Here is a 15,899-nt window from a genome sequence, read left to right as displayed (position 1 = left end):
CATTAGTACTTTGCACAGTAAAATAATAACAGTTATTAGAAATATCAAGCGTGGAATGGATTACATACGATCAATGTTAAAATAAAACTGCTATCAAACGCACTCGCCCAGGGCTATTATGTTGATGTATGGAGGTTGTGTCTATAGCTGATCCCGACCATGTGTTTTTAACGTCCCATTTCCATATATCAAATCTGCTTTAAAACGTGTATGCTTGCCTTTTTTTGGGTTCTGCACCCAAAGGGTAAAAACAGAACCCTATTACTAAGACCCAGCTGACTGTTCGTCTGTCCGTCAGTCCGTCTGTACTTCTGTCTGTCTGACACAAAGTTCTATCTCTTGACCCGTACTTGATAGACACTTGTTTTTTATTGCATGCACCTTCTAGTGTACATGTAAAATTATTCACACGTAATAACGTCGTTTTCTACACTCAGAGTCCTTCACTAACAGTTTTCTGTATTGTAGGTGCCATGGAGTATACCCAAACTTAGAACAAAAATCTAAATTCATCATTAAGATGTGACTGGGTCTGGCCGGGTACCGAACCCGGAACCCGCCTAATCTCAGACCGGTATAATGATCCCGTGGGTCGTCAACTTTAAAAATTACGCTGTGTATGTTTTTATCAGTAGTACATGTAAAATTATTTACTCATAATAATGCATTACTAAACTTATATTTCGTAATTATTATTAGTAATATATAGTAATATTAGTAACTTATATTTAGTAATATTAAACTTATATGAGGATTTAATTATATGTACCACTATGTAAAATTGTATAACATTTCATTTGTGATGCAAATTTGCATACATTTGGAGTTTCTCAAATGAACAAAAAAACTAAATACTTCATACTTTAAATATGTCTAGTCGGGAAACCCTGAACCCATAACGCGAGGCCTAATAATTATAAAATGTATGTAAATGTATGCATTAGAATAAAATTTACCTTCAATACATCATATACATACATACACAATACTTCAAGCGCCTTAGAGAAAGTTTATCGCAAGTTACTAGATTGAAAATAATTATTGCTTTTTAGTTTCAATAAGGCGTAACTGTTATAGCGTGATTTTTAGTTAAGAAAATAATAATGTTATTTCCCTATAACTCGAATGTTCTGAAACGTATCTATAATGCCCTCTTGTAAAATTATTTTTAGGCGTTACTTACATTGAGTTATAATGTACGTACGTAGTACATTATAACTCAATGGTTACTTAAAGGTTAAAACGAAACCCTCCGCTGTCGGTTCGTGTGTCACTGGGCTTTATCTCTTAAACCGTAATAGATAGACACTTGATTTTTTTACAAACGATGCATAAAGGTGGTCGCTAAAACAACAAATACTAAAAATTAATAAAATAAATATAGTTCAAAAAAATTAAAAACACGCTTTCATGATAAAATCAACAAAAAAGTAGAAAATAATTTTCGATTTATCAGGTTCGAAAAGCCCCCCACACTTTTTCCACAATTATAATATTTACTGTTCCTTAATTGATCCTTAGCTTGAAAATTATTTTCTACTTTTTAGTTGATTCTATCATAAAAGCGTGTTTTTTAGTTTTTTGAACTATATTTATTCTGGAACGAATTGCAAAATATATATCTTTAGTTGTTTCCGCTACAACAATTATCGTGTACCCGCATAAGATAGGCTGCGGACTGCGGTACACCAACGATTTTATTGTAACGTCTTTTGCATGTACATTTATCTCGAAATAATGGCAAAGCAGGCTTCCTATTTTCATTTACTTTATTTTTATTTTCTTTAAATGAGGGTAGCAGCTGCCGGTACATTAAACGAACGACGAATATATTTAGCTCGCCATTAAATATTGCTCTCATGTAAGTGACTGTAAGTCTTTATGAGAAAATATATTCTTTAAACCTTTTACTAGTACTAAATAACCGATTCTTAATACAATTTATAACACAAAAAGGAAATGTACGCCCAATAGCGTCACCCACTTACAAGCGTAACAACATTTTTTACTCCCAAGACCCTTTAAACTCGAGACGCATTTACGATTTTCCCAAATATTAATCAACGTCAATAACCTGAAGAATACTTCCCCGTCGGCAGGCGATTTATCAATCACCCTCGTGACGGCCGATTGAAGTTTCTACGTAAAAGCCATCCCTAGAGTATTTGTAGGTACGTGATTCTTGCGTTAATCACTTGTTTTTTGTTTTTTTGGCCTTTTGTGTACATTTTACTTTGTGGGATACCCACATAGATAAGTATAGATATCCTACCGCGTTGTAATTGAAGGAAGCCATTAAATGACTTAAATGCCTGACAATACTGTCAGCCGTTTAATGGCTGTCATGGTGTAATATACGCGGAACAATGCCAACATGCGCAGTTAAGACACGAAATCGAAGAAAATGTGCAAAGAAATATCGTTCCATTCATAAATTATCTAAAACTATTTTTTTTTTAATATTTTGAAACACGAAAATAGATGACAGTGACAATTGTCAAAAGGTTACATTTTCTTGTTAAGAGCGAGTAATCTTTACTAATCCATGGATACCTTCAACATTTTTAATCTGTTTACAATTTTAATTTATTTTCGAAGTACTTCCTTATTTACGACTAAACTGTGTGGAATATTTGTAGGATTTGTATAAAGCTTGTTGCGTAAAACCTCATTACACTTTAATTAAAACGTAAAGCATTTTAGATTTATTGTACTTTCTGGGTTAGCGTGTTTAGGACCTATAGCATAGTCAAATATATTCTAGACTGAACAGGCCTCTGTCCCTGTAGTGTCGGGACCAGAATAGGACTACGGTATCTGTCTTTCGGAAGAGGTCACTAAAAGGGGGCTTCTGGGGTCGCGGGTAGTAAGAGTGGGAGCTCGAACCGCCCGGTAAGCGACCCCGGGAAGAATGGTGGTCTGTGTGTGTGGTGGTATGAGATCCCGGAATCCTCAACGCAGCGTCAAGGACGGTCACCGGATGGTTTTAGTGCAGTAAGAATCCCACATGACCCGTGTCGCTCCCACGGCACTGCGTACGTATTGAAGGTTTCCCTCTCGTTAACAAAAACAATGACTGAACAGAAGTCAGAACAGACGCATAGAGGCCCAGCTGGTTCGTGGTTTGGTTCTGGAGGCACCACCACAATATTTATTTCTCCCCAACTCTTTAAGTGCTAGTGTGTTCTGAATTGAAATGGAGTGTAGTGCGGAAAATTCCAATTTAGTCCTCCGACAGTTAGGCGAAGTTCTTTATCATTAGAAAATAAGAACAATATAACTACACATTCCACAGTAAGCTTGGAATAAAAAGCATCGTTTAAACGTAATACTAGGACACTTTAAAACAGTTATCATTTTATGCGCCATGCCGTCATTTGTCCCGTTGTTTTAAGAGCAGTGTAAAAAGCGCTTAAGCACGATTCGGAAACATCACGGAAGGCGTGTAAAAGATTTTAAAGGGGAAAAATTGCTGAAATGGATCCCTTTTCAAATTATCTTGAGAGTATTTTGTTTGAAAAGATTTATGGTTCGAGTTTGCTTAGTTTTAGCATATCTTTTATTAATGGCCAGTAAAATGTAGGGTGAATTCTTTGAAAATGGATTCTATTTAGGTACTTTAGCAAATTTAATCATATTGTTATATATATTTATGGAACTAGAAGGAACTAGATATAGTACATATCTAGTTGCTGAATGTTCATTGATGTCTGCAATTGGAGACAAAAATATAAAGTATGACTACATCTCATGCTCATTATCGTCCCACTACTGGTTACAGGTTAGGTTACTGGTTACTGCTTATAAACCCTGAAAGGACTTTTCAGGGTTTATAAGCTTGTGTGATTTTTTTGCACACTATAGGATTTTTTACAGATATAACAAACACAGGCTTGTTATTTCTAATAGACACTTAACTTCGAGACCGTATAGATCTAAATAGACTGTATATTTATTTTATTTATTTATTTATTTATTGAACACCAACATAATGTACACTAAATATATTGCCAAAGCGTGAAATAATTAGAGAAAATACTTATTTTCTCTAATTATCTTTAGGTGTTGTTTTTCAGTTTTTTTAACTATATTTATTTTATTAATTTTTAGTCTTGTTTTTATAGCGACCACCATTATACATTGTTTGTAAAAAATCAAGTGTCTATCTATTACGGTTTAAGAGATAAAGCCCAGTGACACACGAACAGACAGCGGAGGGTTTCATTTTAACCTTTGAGTAACGCCTAAAAATAATTTTACAAGAGGGCATTATAGATATGTTTCAGAACATTTGAGTTACAGGGAAATAACATTATTATTTTCTTAACTAAAAATCACGCTATAACAGTTACGCCTTATTAAAACTAAAAAGCAATAATTATTTTCAATCTAGTAACTTGTGATGAACTTTCTCTAAGGCGCTTGAACAATCTCGCCTCGAAAATCGTTAATCCTGAGGATGTTGATAAGAATAATGGTACAAAATTATTTAAATCTTTAGTCTTGTCATCAAAATCATCATATATCGTGTATTGTCATCGGTTTTTGATAATTCTTCAAAATTTTGAATGAAACTGAACGTTCAAAATGGATAGAAATCGGGTTCAAATATTCCGTTACTCTGTTACTTACATACATACATACATACATACAACCCAAGCTAATAAAAGCGTGATAAAAATACAATCCTAAAATCTTAGTAACACATTCTTATTGAACTTAACTCGATAATTAAGTTACATATAAAGGCTTTGACATGTCGCGCCGGCGACTGTCGCAGTTGGTCTGCGATAGTCTCTAACGACAGGCGATTGTAATAGTCGGTGGTCAGGCTGCCGCTCGAGTATTATACATTTCTGTTGCTAGTAATTTACTTCCCTAATCGGTTGTTAAATTTAAAAAATGATTGTTGGTACATCCTTCAGTTTATCTTTTTAGTATGTTCATACACAAATATCAACTAAGAAAAAATCGTCACTAAACAACGAACTGTCTTATTTTCAAAAACTGAAATTTCAAAGTCTCTCCAATTGGCGGAAATGCAACGTCAAACATTCACATTTATATTCGCGGCGCCCGCAAATGCGAGACAATATTTTTGGCATTCACAGCGGTCCAACTGAAATTGGTCTAAATTGGTCGAGGAAACTTTTGTGATAAAATATTTAATATTTTTGTCAACAACATGACTAACTATTTCCTGAATACATATGAAAGAATTATTGCTAAACGTTTCGCGTGTTTTGTTTAATAATTTTGGGAACTAAGTTATTCGTTGAGGTATTTTGTAGCAGACCTGTAACAAGTGATAGTTTAGGTGTAGATAAGTAAGGTAAGATATTTAACGATAATGTAATAAAGTAACTTCTAAAACGAAACGAAAGCGAGCGGGATTTTTTTCAGCTATTTAATGTATGTAGAAGTTGACCTGATGTCCAAATCCAAAAGCAGAAAGATACACATGTTTCTTTGTCCCTCAACTATATTTGGACTTTCAGGTAAATTATTGACTAAAAGAAACCATAATTACCTCAACAGCATCAAGAGTTCCGGCGTTAAAAAACAAAAAAAAAACTCCGTACCGGCGTTAAAAAACAAAAAAAAAACGTACTTAATTGTGCACATCAGAGCTAGCAAAACTAGTAAATTACTAATGTACATGTATGTAAAACCCTTAGAGACCGCCATGATGGGCAGTCAAATGATTTTCACCACCATTAGGCTAATAACGCACAAGTTGTTTCAAAGCGCTAATCACGGATATTTATCAAAGCCCGCACGTACATCAAGCCACAAATGCATGGGAAAATAGCGATAACATATCGCTATAAAATAAATGTTGCGTTGAAAATATTAAATATCCTTGCATTGCATGAATTGGGTAAAACGATTTGATTTTTTATACTGTAGACATAGATAAGTAAAGATTACTCACTCCTAACAAGAAAATGTACCCAGTTTTGGGAATAGAAATAGTTGCGTAAAAAGTTTTGCCACGTCTCCGTGCTAAAATTTCCATAAAATATTTGAAATAATTATTTATTTATTATGTAAATTACGCAGTATTTGTTATTTATTCGTAATTTTTCTCTAAAAATGTTTTTATTTGTCAAGAATTCAAAAAAAGAACTTACTAATAAGCCGTTTGTGGCTTCATTCAATTTCAAGGCGGCGAAGTATCTTTACTATTCTATGACTGTAGAGTAGCAAATAATCATAAATTTCACCTCATAGTCAGTAGCCACTGTAGTCCAATAGATTGAATAGGCCAGAGCATTATAACCCTACTTGAAGTCGTATACAGCTATAACATCTCTCCCTTACCGTAAGTATTCTTCAAACTAGTACGTAGCAGCGTTAAACACTGTCGTAAGGAAGAAATTGGTGTGACAATGGTACCTCCGGAATCAACCGTGAAGGGTTCTTCCACCTTACTAAAAATATTCCTTAAAAAAAACTAATTCCATGTGATCACGAAACATTAAATAAACTGATACTTATTACCTTTTACAGAATATTTATAAATAACTCCAACAGTTAAATGCATCCGTCTTAAAACATAGTTCCTTAACCTAGTTGGTCATCAAGAATTTATGTCTTTAGATATACAGAAGTTGGGGTAACCAAGTTTCTAATAGCTGGGAACTGTAAGGTAGTGCAAATGTCAAGCATTAAACTGAACTAAAGAGCATCTATTGTGTTGGCCTGGAAATTCAGACTTGCTTCATTCTTCAATCACAATCGAATAACGTTAAGTAAAAAGGTTCTATATAAGGGCTGACACATATTAAAGCTTTGCGTTGTCGCACAACCTCACAGCGCAGAAATTTGCGTCGTGCAACGCGCCGAATATTGCTGTGTTTGCGGCAAAAATATGCTTGGTACTCGAAAGCTACGAAACGTGTTCCCACAATGCTCCACGCTCAGTACTTCTTTGCGTTGTTGCACCGCACCGCAAATCTTTGGTGTGTGTCGGCCCTAAAGTGTACGGTACCCTTAGTATTAGTTTTTACGTTTTTTACAAAAATGACTGATTTTGTTTTTGTTTACGTATTTGCCGATACATTTCCAATTAACGCCCCAAGCGGACTGTATCAGAATTGATGAGAACAGATTACAGGTGAAGGTGAGAAATTGACAGGTTGACAAGTCATAGGTATGCATCTGATAAGACAGTTGAGACGCCGAATGCATGAATTAATTTGGTGATTAGATTGGTATCTTATCAATCTTATCATGTAATATACTCTGCAAACGTCAAATCTGATCTACTGACTTAGACTATTAGATATGACTTAGAATATTAGATAACGTCTAGATTTGCTGAACTTTCCCCGCTGGTCTCTTCTAATGTGCATATAATGTTTTTGTGTACCACGCTCATTCTAGTTAAGCTAAGCTAATCTTGCTAAACGTGTACAGAATTCCTTTTATGTTTCGGTGGAAAAATGTTGATGCCAGCTGACTTACATATGAAGCGACTGCGAATCCTCACGAGTGACGACGCATCTGTGATCGGCTTCAGGTAGCATCTGCTCTAAACGCAATTGGTCTCAGATGTCTTTGGACCGCAGCGATCACTTAACATCGATGTACTGCAAGTTTATTTTCCACTCCAATATTATAAAAAATAGCAACCACGACACCAGGAAGTATGTATGAGCATCTTTTTTAATCATCGCCCTATAGTTCACCGTAGTCTATCAGACCTTGCAGCGTATAGCAATTCGTGATACGACAATTCCTCTAATGATGAAGTAGAAACGCCGAACATAAGCTACTAAAGGAGGTCGGAGTGGCGTGGGATTGTCAGGAAATTGCAAATTCATGGATGCGAAACGAGGGCTATGTTTTCGAGCACAAAATGGCGTCCGAAGCGTGATTCTGTCTTTCATGAGGGGCTTTGCGTTGTTTATGTTAGTATGCATCACAATACGCTCTGTAATGAGCATACAGTTTCTTTGGCTACAAAGTTTTAACTTACACACATACATATAAAACATATGACTTCTAAAACAAACTTTGTAGAAGACAGCTAAGTACGGATGTCATTACGGTTAAAACAAAACAAAATTTTTAACAAGACAAAAATTCTTAAAACAAATTTTGACGCCACGGATTGGAAATTGAAGGTCTTCGTAGGCCAAAATTCATATGCGTACATTAACATTACCTACATACGAATGCATACATAATGTGATGCGTACAAATATAGGGTATCTCGTATTTAGGGTAAAACAAATTTATAAAAGATTCCTATTTGGCACAGAAGTTACTTTAGATATAGAGACTATGTTAAAAAGCTTTCCAGTATACAGTAGGGATTTGAATAACTTTCTTTTGACAATTCACCTGGGAACATGAACTATGTATAACACTTTTTGAGCTGCCTGAAAGGTTTAAAAGTAAATTCTTCCAAAATCAATTGCTAAGATAATTGCACGGCTTGCCCTCCTCCTAAATGAGGCTGTATGGGCTCTCAGATTAATAGTCCACTTTGCTGGCCAAGTGTGGATTGGTAGAATTCACCTTTAATAAATTATATTTTTATTTGAAAAATCAAAAATGCATGCCCGAGATATGTGCCCCGGAATTCTAAAATGAAGAACCAAAATCGGTAACTTTGGCAAAATAAAAATTATATTATATATTTTATCTTTTTTATATAATTTTTATTTGTAACGATTTTGTTTTCGAATTATTGTAATGTTTGAATTAACAAAACAAAAAAGTTTGGGATGTCACACCTATATAAATGTATTACCAGGTTAATCTAAAACGAAATCTTATTTAAATGTTATTCTGAACGGACGCCGTTTGGATTTATTTATATTAAATAATGTAACTCAAAATTAACTATACTATCTATCTACTATACTATCACCAAAATAAATAATATCGTCTATCGACAAAAGGGACTTCTAGTTTACCTGTATATCCGTGTTTACCATCTACGCTTGTGCAAACTTTGTGGGTACCCGATATATGTGTTTTTATTACTACCGCTTTTGTTTGTTTGTACGCTCTCTAATGAATTGTAATAGCATAGTACATTTTTGTAAACTTTCTCATGTAAGTGAATGTCATTAATTCTTAATGAGAAATAAATATCTAAACCCATGAAAATCCTATTATCTAAGCTCGTATACTTTCTAATCTCCAAATGCTTTATAATATTAGTAATTTATAGAAGGAGGTAACAATAATTTATTATTATCATAGGCATTAGAAATTCGTAGCGAATCGTCAGTGTAATAAATCAGAATAGAATTATTGGATTAGATTAGAGCCTTATCATAATACGAACTAATTTATTTTCGAAACCTCAAGTAACCAAAACCAAAATCGAAACCCAATTTAAACGCCATGTTCATACTGAACTGCATATTTTATACCCCACTGCTGGGCACGGGTCCCTTCAAATAAAATTTGACTAGAGCATACTCCACCAAATAAATAATATTACATAGAAGGTTGTAGAACCCTTTGTGGTTCGACTCCGGCGGCACCACCGACACACCTATGTATATCTGCCTAATAACAGCAGTGTTAGGCGCTGCTGTGTTCTGTTTTGAAGGGTGTGGTGAGGGACAAATTATTTTCCGAGGCGTTCCAACTCAGTCCTCAGGGGTAGCGGCGCATCTGTGGCCGACCTCAGGTAGGAATATCTAATCCTATCTGGAGTTGATTACAGATGTCCATGGGCGGCAGAAGCCACTTACCATCAGGCGAACTGCATGCTCGTCTGCTACATGGTATTAAGTTATTAAAATATGCTTACCTGTTATAGCCTTGCCTGTTAGTTTGGAGGTGCCGAATGAAATTCGAATTCATATTTCAAGGTAAATATTTAAATGAAGTCAGAATTTGATTGTTATAAACATTTACGTAGTGTAAACACACTATGTAAATGTTTATAACAATAAAATTGATATGGTGATGAATCCCATATAAACGTATGTCCACTATTTAAAAAAACGCGGTCTGGAGCATAAAAAATCATTCATTTTCATGTGAGGTATATGAATAAAATCTCTTTCGACAAAAAACGTCCTCCATGGTTCCCGTTACGATTGATGGGACCCGCATATTCGCTGATTGCGTAAACCGAATACAGTGAAAAAATCCTGCTCCTAACAAAGCCTTTTTCGGAAAGTACAACTGACAGTGGTTATATATTGGAAAAAAAAACGCGCAAAGACAATCTATGTAGTCACTGCTCGGAGAAGAGAGTCTAGAACATCTATAAAGAACCGCCACGGATGAGTAGCTAATCCATCAAGCCTATGTTAGGACACTTCCGTTAACTGTTTTTGCATTATCACTCCATTTAAATTTCGAGGACTAATTAATGCTTTTGTACAGAAAAACAGCTGATAAAATTAAAGAAGTATGTTGGTCATCGTTAAACCACTAACAGTTCTACCACTTAAAGACATAGAAGTAAGAAGAAGATATTTTTTTTATAATATAAGTGTAGAAGACGAGCATGCGGTCCACCTGATGGCAAGTGGCTACTCCCGCCCATGGACATCTGTAATCAACCCCAGATTCGATTAGATATTCCTACCTGAGGTCGGCCACAGATGCGCCGCTACCCCTGAGGACTAAGCTGGACTAAGGTATTATACGTAGTTAGAGATTTTTTTTTAATAATTGTAAAATATCAATAGCCTATTTAACGTTTATCCTTTACTAAGTCTTCTTATAATATTTTACCTTAAAGAGTCGCAATAGATTTAAGTTAAACAGTAGTTCGTAATATTAATAGGAAAAGTTACAAAATATTTTATAGAAGTAGTAAATTATAGATTAAAAAATGATTCCCGTTTGGTCACAACTTTAAAAGTGTGGTGAAGAATGGCAAAACTTTAGTACTTTAAAGATTTAGCTCGCCGGATTAAAATCTTAAGTAGGAGAGCAACTCGTTCTAATATTTATAAGCCCCGGATTTTTAAATAGAGTGTATATTAAAAAAGTTATAATGTATCTACTCCTGTTCTTTTTCACTTTATAAATTAATGTTTTTTTTTGCGCGGTAGGCTGTGTAAGGAGGCCAGGCGAGCGTCACGAAAAATCCTCACGACACATTTGCTATAGTGCGTAGCGCTCGGAGAGGGGGCAGGCCGAGTATTTTATTTTTATTTTTTTATAATGTAGGAGTAGCAGACTAGCATGCAGCTCCACCGGATGATAAATGGCTACTGTCGCCCATGGACATCTGTATTCAACCCCAAATAGGATTAGATATTTCTACTTGAGGTCAGCCGCAAATGAAGACTAAGCTGGAACGTCTCGGAAAAGTATGTCCCCTTCCAAGACCTATGTTGTCAACCTATTAATGTTCCCCAGCTGGTCACGGGTATTCTCTTAGAGCTAAGGCTTCTTTCTATACGCCTCCTTCCGATATCAAATGAGAGGGGTTTGTGGGAATAATACAAAAAATAAAGTGACGTCACTAGAAGAATTACTCATGCTTTTTCCTGGATAGGCAATTCTAGATAATGAACTTCGATTTCAGAGGCTTTATATACCCGTTAGCTACTCTATGAGAGGAGCTTCAGTACAAAAGTATATAGTAAACAGAACACGAATGGTGTAAATATATGTATATAGCTATTTGTTTGCGATCCGTTCAGTCGATTAGGCACGTTTCTATTTCGGTTCGCAGCTTCACAAATATTATCACAAACGGGAAGTGTTGACAACAAATAATATGTTAAGCTCGCTAATATTTAGTATTCTATGTCACAAGTGGCTTCATTCTGTGCTTTCCTCTTTTACAGAAATAATATAATTCCTATTTGAAGCTTATTTTCCATTGTGACACATCTCACAATTCGATCGACTTCGTACTTTGAAATGAAACCATTTAAAGTTTAAGAGGATTCCCGCATATTGACTTGAAGCTAGCTCGAATAAAAACCAAGAGGAGGAATGCTAAAGAGTGGATGGGCTTAAACTAGAGCGGGCTAATCTCTTAATCCACCCAATATCCCACAAACGCTTTCAACATAAATGACTGCTTAACTTTTGCGTTACTTACAAAAATGAAGTAGAATGAAAATCTGTGAACCTTTTTCAAATACGATACTGCCTATACAAACATTTCAATATTGAAGAGATTGCTTGTTTGTTCGCGCTAATCTCTGAAACTACAGGTCCAATTTTTAAACAATCTTTTGAATTCGATGGTCGTTCATTGATGACAGTTTTAGGTTATAAATTATAAAAATCGGTCTGTATAGTTCTACAGGCGGGCACAGCTCTCCTCTCAGTATGAGAAGGATTGAGGCTACGGTTTCTGTTTTCCCGGCATATTTTTTTTTCCCGACCCACGGGATTTCCCGACCACATTTTCCCGGGAATTCCCGGGAACTGGAGAAATTTTCGTTCGTAACCTTTTCGTTCACCGTATTTGATAATAAATTTCTAAACAAATTATTTCAAAAAAATCAGGGGTATGCCTAGACTTTGAGCCGGGGATCCTCAATTTAAAATATTTAAATTAGATCCTACCGTCAGTTGCTGCCATCGGCAATCAATTAATAATATATTCTCTGTATCAATGTAATTCGAATTAACTTACGTAAACACTCGTAATCAGACTACTGAGCTTAATTATGTTTATTCTATTCCCTTTGAAGTGAGTAGTTTCGTTGCAACAGCTTGTTCTGTGATCACATCTCAATACAAATAAACACTACTCTCAACGACATACGTTTTTTTGGATCTACTCAAAACACTCACCTGTATCGTTATTTGTTAGTGTCACACACAAGCGCACACGCACACATGCACACAAGAACAGGTCAATAAACTCTGAGATTTTCCTTTAAAATATATTCATAAAAAAATTTCGAATTACAGAATGCTATAGCCCTATATTTTTAAACTCTTTGTTTTACTTTATCACTAGCACAATCAATAGCACTAACATCCATTGTTTATTGTAATAAATATTAATCTCGTAATTGATTTTTCAAAGTTATGTACGTATTAGAAATTAATTATCACTTGCAAAGGTGAAAGAAAACATCGTGAGGAAACCTATACATCCGAGAGATTTATTGGCCAACGCGTTGGACTATGGCCTAATCCTTCTCACTCTGAGAGGAGACCCGTGCTCAGCAGCACAATAATGGGTTGATGATGAAGAATCTTTTAATAGCAAAAATATTTCTTGTAAAACATTTATTCGCTAGAAAGTGCGCAAAAAACTATTCATTGAACGAAGATTACAAAACATGAATAACGAAATATAATTTAGTAGACCTTTAGTCACAACTCTATCTTTCGGTCAAACTTAATGATCTGTGAAAGGGATTTTGATAAAAGGGCCTCCTTGTTCAGCGACTGAATGTAATGCAGTAAAATGTACCCTTTGTAGAATTTGAAGAGATTATAGATACCTACCTTAGTACGAGTTTGATAGCGATTTTTTCTTTAATATTATCGTTAACTCCCCAAAATGGTAAATTAATGTATAAAAATGTAGTCATTATTTAAAAAAAACTGAAAGTAATGTAGCCTATCTCACTTCAACAATTTAGAAGAATTCCGTTTAAAATTCGACAAATAATGTGGACAGTGCCAAAAATGGGACACACATAAATACATACATACGCATACATATTTTTTTTACTCCAGCTTAGTCCTCAGGAGTAGCGGTGCATCCGCCCAACTTAGGTAGGAATAACTAATCCTATCTGGGGTTGATTACAGATGTTCATTCGCGGCAGTAGCTACCATCAGGTGTATTATAAATACTCCTGTATTATAAAAACTTTATACTGCTTACTCCAACAGCAGCTATATTTATGCAGTTGTGTGTACAAAAAGCTTTTAAAGGCTGCGTCCTCTCGATACCGCAGAAAACTGTGCATTTAGCAAACATAAAGGCTCTCCCACTCGACGCAAAAAGCAATCCAGTACCCTTACCATGAGTTTTTACGTTTTGACAAATATTACTGTTTTGGTATTTGTATACGTATTTGCCCATACAATTTCCAATCAGCGTCCCTAGCGGATTAGAACTATATAGATAGAACTATAGTGTCAGCAACGTAACATAAAATGTCTAAATTGACAAAATGGCGCTTTATATTTTGTCTCTCTTTTTTATGAACATGTGAGGTAGACAAAAAAAATTGAGCACTTATTGTTACGTTTACTCAGTACCTATACTAAGCAAATGGAACAGAATAATGGACTGAGTAAACGTAACGTAAAATTGTGGGATGTTTTGAAAACTCATGGTAAGGGCACAGATAGTTATAGTTACAGTACTATACGTTTAGAAGAACTGAGAAATGCGTTTATATTTCAAACGTTTTTCAAATATATACAATTTAATTTACGCGTGACGCTGTCGGCCGTCATTTGCAAAACGTTTACGTATTAACCAACCGTATATTTGCACTATTTTTTGTTGACACAGTTGGATTTTAACATAAAAGTATTCGCATATTTAGTATAGACAATCTATACTATTATTTTTAATATCTTTGTATACACGCATAGATTAGTAAAGATACTTCGCCGCCTTGAAATTGAATGAAGCCACAAACGGCTTATTAGTTCTTTTTTTGAATTCTTGACAAATAAAAACATTTTTAGAGAAAATTTACGAATAAATAACTAATACTAAGTAATCTACATAATAAATAAATAATTATTTCAAATATTTTAGGGACATTTTAGCACGGAGACGTGGCCAAACTATTTCAATTCTCAAAACTGGGTACATTTTCTTGTTAGGAGTGAGTAATCTTTACTAATCTATGTATACACGTCACAATAACCTTATTTTTACAAAGGTGGTTACCTTAATTAGAGTTAGAAAAGTAAATTAATGAAATGCTGCATTTTAACGAAGTTTTATCGTTGCGTGAGCAAATTTACGTCAATAGCAATGAAAAGACCTCTAATACGTCAGAAATTAGTACAATTATCCTAAAATCACATGCGAATCAGAAGTCCCGATCCGGTATAAACTAGTAAAAGGTTGAATTGCGCGTCTGAAAGAAAAGTTTGTAATTCAACATCAGCATTTACAGCTTTCTAATAACAAAATTGTCACACGCTGACGTCATATCACTTATAGTGAATGTACGTATATAAAAATATATAGAAACGCGTCATAACCTCGGTGAAGCACTCGTGTGTCACACCGACAATTCGCCGACAAACAGTCGTAGACGTCGACATCTGTTTTGATAATAAATCATGTGTAACCGTAGCGGTGAGATGTTACACAAAATGTTTTACCTCTACGACATAAGGATGGAACGACGTAATGCTCATCGCGCCGTGACTTCTATGACTTTATATATATTAAGTTTTCTGCGAAAACACGTTGCGTAGATAACCGATAAATGTGAAAAAAACCGTATGAATAGCTATGACGTAACTAACAGGCAAAAGGAGTTAGCCTCTCGATTTGTCCCTGTAGTTCCGGGACTAGGACAGGGCTACGGTATCCCCTGCCTGTCGTAAGAGGCAACTAAAAGGGGTTGCGGGCGGCAAGAGTGTAAGCTTGAACCGTAAAGAAAACGACATCGTGAAGAACGACGGTATGTGTGGTCTCATATCGTCGTGAACACCAGATGGTGTGGGAGGAGCCAAAACTGCTCCCCCAGGGCAGAGTCCGATCGGATCGCGCTTGGAGGACTCCGGTTGCGTTCCGTCGGAGATCCCGGAGTTCTCCAACAAGCATTGAGGACGGCCTCTGAGAGTTTTAGTTCGGTAAAAATCTCACATAACCCAGCGTCGCTCCCACGTCGTTATCTTTTAAAGGTTTTCTCCTCGATAAGAAAAAAGGTAGCTTTCGATTAGGTTGACCAACACCCTGGAGTAGACAACATCATTGGATTCAAACATCGTTTTTATAGTAAATT

General features: G+C 35.4%; 1 protein-coding gene across 1 annotated transcript in view; it reads right to left on the bottom strand.

Annotated features, from left to right (window-relative positions):
- Window positions 1-15,899, bottom strand: part of LOC140751128 (uncharacterized) — a 70,932-nt gene that overhangs the window by 15,244 nt on the left and 39,789 nt on the right. The gene's annotated exons all lie outside the window — the stretch shown is intronic.

Source organism: Epargyreus clarus, unplaced genomic scaffold (assembly GCF_041222505.1).
Source record: "Epargyreus clarus isolate Ecla_fem2 unplaced genomic scaffold, WU_Ecla_fem_2.2 ptg000021l, whole genome shotgun sequence".
Classification (NCBI taxonomy): Eukaryota; Metazoa; Arthropoda; class Insecta; order Lepidoptera; family Hesperiidae; genus Epargyreus; species Epargyreus clarus.
Note: the sequence above shows the minus strand (reverse complement) of the source record. Positions and strands in the feature narration are given on the sequence as shown.